Genomic DNA, 6371 nt, shown 5'->3' with positions numbered 1-6371 from the left:
TTTCAGGAAAGGAGAGTGATCGCGAGAAAGGAACTGCCTAGGCGCGAGACCCATGGCCGGGAAGACGAGTGGTGGTGATATGGGTAGCTAGGATCGATTATACAACTTGTACTAGCTTATTATGCAAACTCATAAGTTGTATCGAATCCTTTGATTATTTAATACAATATCGAATGTTTGCTTTACTCTAAGTTTATATCATATAGACTCTAAGTATCGAATCACAGAATGTGCGAATGAACATTGTCTAAAGAATGGGCCCTAAATTATGACTAAGTAGTGAAATGGGACGAGAGAACCTCTCCGGCCATAGATGGTCCGGGGCTGTGGTCTTTCATAAGCGGCCCAGGATTTGAAGTTACTAACTTTTTTGACCAGGGATGAAGTTGTGTTTTGGTTTCATATTCACCATCCAGAATCCATTGACCTTTGACGCTTTGAAATTGGTCAGGTGTTCGAAGCATTGAACTCCGATTTCAACTCCGACCTCCGATAAAATAGTAAGAGCGGCGGTGAAATTACAAATACTACCAGGGGTGAGCTGACAAATCGCTAGTTTATGTCGATGAGCATATAATGTTAGCAGCTTCAAAAGCGAAAAGAAGAGGCGACAATCGGTAAAATAGTCCTCGTAGAGGCAAATATATCCTTCAGGAGGATTCCAGGGATGCTGGTCGTCCCGAGGAATTATGATGGTGACGCCTCTACCACCCAGGTCGCAAGAATTTAACATCGTATTCACTGACTTGATGGAACTCGAAGTTTTTTTTCCACCAATTTTACCTTGATGTTCTAGCACCGGTGGAAGGTCCGCAATCATAATCCCATGAGGTATGAATCGATCTTCTTCGCAATGAAAATCAACATAAGGGAGTTTGACGTTCCCACCGCTCTCGCGGTTTGGCTCATTACCAACCGATTGGGCTTGCGCGGCAGGAATTTCTGCTAGGTCAAGCTGAGCCCCACAGTCGACCGGACGGATCTTCCGATCTGACCAATGCTTGCCGATCTGGGCACCCTATTCCTGGAATTGCGACGAGTCGATTGGTCGCTTTCGGTATTAGAAGAAGAAATGATTTTTGATGAGCTTGCCATGATAGATCGTCGGAGAGTGTGGAAGAAGAACGGAGAATTCGGCTATAAGCGCAAATTAGTTAAACAGAGAGGAGAGAGAACAGAGCAAATACCTTGATGTGTTTGGCGAAAAGTAAAAAATGAGGACGCGAGCGAGGTATTTATAGGAACGAGTAGGCGGCAACCCTACGGTGAGTCATTATGACCTATGCGATGTCTCGACTTCCGATCTGATAGAAGCGACGTCTGAGACACGTGTCATGCTAACATTGGATGGCGCAGCGGTGCAAAGATCCGGGTAAATAAATATGTTTTCCTTATAGTTTAGATCGAATATTCTCTTCCTATAGTTCGAACATTCGAATTAACTTCTGAATATACCGAACTGGTGGGGGGACTAATTGTTGGTGCGGGAATTGGCACCCCCGACATACCGGTCTAAACCCATAAGAAAATCGGTTGCCTAACCGGGAATTCATCTTGGGATTGGACTCGGCCTTTGAGCAAATGTCCAAAAGGACAGATAGGCCCAGCCCGAGATCGAATAGCCGACCTCCCGAATCGCCTCCAGACCGACCTGAAGAAAAGAAGGAACTTTCCTAATTACAGTTCGATTGATTAGGAAAGTGAACATAAATTGTAATCTATGAAAGCATATAAAAGGGGGATACCCCCTTCATTGTAAACGATCCAACAATTAATACAATATTCTGAGTTTTTCATTGTTCTTGAGCGAAACCCTAACTTCTTCCTCAAGAAATCTCAATTGTTCTTTGTCCTTAGCTAAAATCTGATTTCTTAGAGAGAAAGCTTTATTGAATTTGTTTCCCCCTTGAAGGCTCTACCACGATGACTCATGTCAACTCCCCATTGATGGCCGAAGCGTTGGCAACTCTCACAGCAGTGGGAGTTGCACTCGAATCGAACATCAGGGACATATCTTTCGCATCCGACTCGCTTATGCTGGTCCAAGCGCTTAATCAGAAGCTCCATCAGAAGGAACTTCATGGGACTCTCCACGATGTCCTCTCTCTATCCTCTAATTTCAATTGTTGCTCTTTCAATTTCATCCCTCGTACTCAGAATCATCATGCAGATTTCCTGGCAAAGGAGGCTCTACGATTTGTTAAAGTCTTTAAAGTTAAAGTCTTTATAGTCATAAGTAACAACTGAATACAAGAGGAAAAGTCTTGACCTTGTATGTCCATGATGCTTCCAATCTGATGAAACAATTGCACACATCTTCTTCTATTTCAGGCATGCGAGACTAACATGGGAACTGGCTAATATTCCAATAGAGATTCTTTTGGATACGACTCACGATTGTGAATCCATTCTTACTGCTTTTTTTAGACATGGATTATACAGATGATGTCAATGCAACAACTCAGTTCCTACCTTTGTGGTTACTACGACATTTATGGAAATCAAGGAACAAGTTTATTTTTGAAAGTATTACTGATCAACCAAGGATACTAGTTCAGAGAGCTCAAAATGACGTCTAGGATTGGCTTCTAAACAACACGCAAAATACATCATCATCCACAAACCAATTGCAGGAGGATATCAAATGGAGAAGACCCTTGGATACACTATATAAGTGCAACTATGATGCGGCCTTCGATCGACAATCAAACCAAGCCACAGGAGGCTGGATTATAAGAAATGGTGATGGCATATCAAAAGGATGGGGATCCGTAAGGCTAGGAACAACAAGCTCTATTGTCAGCTATGCAACATACATGGATCAAAGGTTTCACATCCGTTTGTTTTGAAGGAGACTATCAATTACTTTATAAGATACTTAACACTCAACATTTCAAAGATCTCAATTGATGGGGTTATTCAGGACATTAGACTATGGGCATCATACTTCAATACATTTGTTTTTAGTTTTACCAAAAGAGATGGTAATCATGTTGCACATCTTCTTGCACAGCATGGGTGTCTTCAGTGTAATTTCTATTTTGAATGTTTCAATCTTCTCCACAAACAATTGTATTTGGACTATCAGAATTCATCAACATAATTTTTTTTCGACGAAAAAAAAAAGCCATAAGTAACAGTTGTTATCAATCGGGGCTTTAATTACATGGTCGAGCTGTTATGTCACGTTGGTATTTTCTCGATAGGTTAAGAAATGTGATACGAGCATCGTCTGTGTGGTTGGACAACTTGGCAGACGAAGATCATAGTGAAACTGAAAGTCGTGGCAATGAAAGCAACTAGAGTGAATGTTCAATACCTGAAAGCATTATGGCGACTTAATTACATGGTCGAGTTGTTATGTCACTCTCGTGTTTTCACTAGTCAGGACTCTCTTTTGGTGACAACACATATTTCTCCGCTTAAAGAATTTGCATAAATACTACCCTCATACTGTAGATGGCCTAAACTTGGTTTTGTTCTTTTCATCTCTCAAGCTTTTGCTTAGTCTTAAGATATTTAGGCGTATTGCACCTTTATTTTGGCTTCTTAATCCGCAGTAAGCTAAGAATCACAAGTAGGAAAAGTGACAATTTTATGGAACCTGATTCTTCGTATGTTTATGGTGGCCAGTATCAAGGTATGGTTCAAACGAGAATCTATTTTTCAGTTAGAGGGTTACACAAGATGAATGGAACGAGTCTAATCACCAATAATAGATAAACAAGTGATACACCAAAACACTCTAGTTGGAGAGTTTTCTTTTTCTTGGTAAACAATTGTTTGTAGAAAGAAGAAAGAATTTGGTAACTATTATTTTAAGATGAACATTTTATCTAATAGTTGTCATTTTGTGATGTAGTGGTTGTGTGTTTTATTAGCATGATTGTACAAATTATAAGCAGATCATCTCTCATACATATGATATAGTGTACTTTGTTTTTATTTAAGCACTACTACTACTCGTGCATTACCTTTTGTTATTGTTAACCTTATCCCATCCATTACCATTAGTCACATCGCCTCATATCCACCGTCCGATTCTATCATCATCACATTATTTCACCAAAATATGCGTAAAAGAATTAGCAGGCAGTCCAATTTACTCTCACGAGGTTTACACCATTTTATATTCCTTTTTGCCCTGTAATTACAACATTGCATTAGATAGTAATTGTATGACTGAAGTGTGACTATTTTTTTTCTTCAGATGAGCATAGCAAATTACAAATTTACAATACGTTTTGGACAATTTAATCATGTGATTTGTATATTATGTATAACGTTGTTTTGTTTGTATATATACGTTATTTCTGTAAGCATTTGGTTTTTAAAATATATATTTATCTTTTCAATATAGATTTTATATATATATGAAATGATGTGTTATATATTAGTATATATATCTATCTAAATAAATCCTTGATATAAAAAATAATCTAAATGTGAAATCAATCAAATTACATGTTAATATTTTCCCCCAGTTATTTGGTATTTCTTTTATCATTTGCTGATAACAACTTTTCTAACAAAATTTTAACTTGTAACACTTTTTTTTTTATCATTAATAAGATAATCCTATGTATTGACGTCTAACATTTAATTCTACGATTTTAAAAACTATTTAACATTGTAATTACATATTGTTTTCATATGTCTCTTGCCAAAAAGTACTATTATTTGATTGAGACTCTACATTATATTTGGAGTTACGTAACAATAATCAGAGTTTCCTACAATTTGCTTTTTTTTCCTGGAAATAATAAAAAAAAAAAAAAAACCTAATTTTTTTTTGTTAGATATCTCATCGATCGTGAGTAACATGCTACAATTTCACCAAACCTCAAAATTATGTGGATCTTGGTCATTGATGATTGCATTGTATTTTAATAAGAAAGAAAAAAATCATATAGTTAAAAAAAGAGAGATTTGGAATATTAAAATACGCGTAGACACCGAGAAATGTACCCAAAAAAAAAAAATTAGTTCACTAATCACATTCACAAAACCACAAATGGTGGGACCCATCATTACAAAATACTTTAACACAAAACAAACGGTGCAGAAGAGAAAAAAGAGTTGTGTCCATGATCATCGTCGTCGTCGTCATTACGGCCGGTGACTTCACAAACCATTTAATTTTGTTTTTCTTTTCTTTGAAATTATTAATAATTTAATTTTACCAAACGTCATGCCATCGCATACTTTAGAACAAGTTAAACCTAATCTTATTAACCTAGTCTTATCTTTATTAAAAAGACAATATCAATTATTCACTACATCAACTATTTAATCTTGAAACTTTAAAAAGTGGACAAAAAACTAATTATGATACTTTCTTTTCCATCTTGGCCTATTTATTAAAAAAAAATCCATGTCATACACATAAACATACACTTACCTAATGTAAAACAAATAAATGAGATTGTCCTGTGATTGGAAATTAACAGAAAACTCCAAGTTTACTTTTAATATATTGTTGCAAAATATACACCTGTAATACAATACGAATATTTTTAGAGAAAGGTAAAAATTTCTATTTTTTGTTAATCTACATTTGTTTTCTCATGGTTGTTATTGTAAGAATTAAAAAATGAGTTTAACTTCTTTTGGAATATATATATATATGGAAAGAAAGAAATAATTAAAAAAAAAAAAAAAAAAACAAGAAGGGAAAAAGTCTATAGTCAACAACAGGAAGGAACCATAAGGCACAAGCAAATGATATCCCTCCAGCCCCTCACTTTCTAACCATTAGAGATGTTTCTCTCTTAAATTATTGAAAGATTTATATCTCACTTAATATTTAATTAAAATAACAATATGGAAATATATATATTACTTTCATAGCATTTTCACAGAGGTTTTTGGACACATGGAAGAAACACAATTAATATAAATCAGCTAATATTAGTTAACTTTATATATATATATATATAGGTAACAAAGTAATTAGAAAAAAATCTGTAAAACATTAGATGAAAAAAAGCTAAGTCAGGAGAAGAAGCTTAAACATTACCTTTCATTATATACAAATTACAGACCAAATTAAATAATTAAAAAAGCCATTTTTTCACATTTAACACAAAAAAATGCAAAAAAACAATCACACCCTCTCTATAAACCTTCACACCACACTTTCTCTCTCTTTCCCTTTTTCACAGCCATTTGTTAGATTCCTCTCTCAATAAGTCTCTTCTCTTTTCTATTGGAACTTTTTTTTGTTTTTCTTGCATTAGACTGATTAAGCTCAAAGCAAAAAAAAAAACCCATAAATAAAAAACCTTCTTCTTGATTTCGGATATTTGAATATTTTCTGGGCTGTTCTTGTTTTTAATTTTCTTGGTAGAGTTTTTTTTTTTTTTTTTTTT

Source organism: Camelina sativa, chromosome 11 (genome assembly GCF_000633955.1).
Source record: "Camelina sativa cultivar DH55 chromosome 11, Cs, whole genome shotgun sequence".
Lineage (NCBI taxonomy): Eukaryota > Viridiplantae > Streptophyta > Magnoliopsida > Brassicales > Brassicaceae > Camelina > Camelina sativa.
This window is presented reverse-complemented; position numbering follows the sequence as displayed.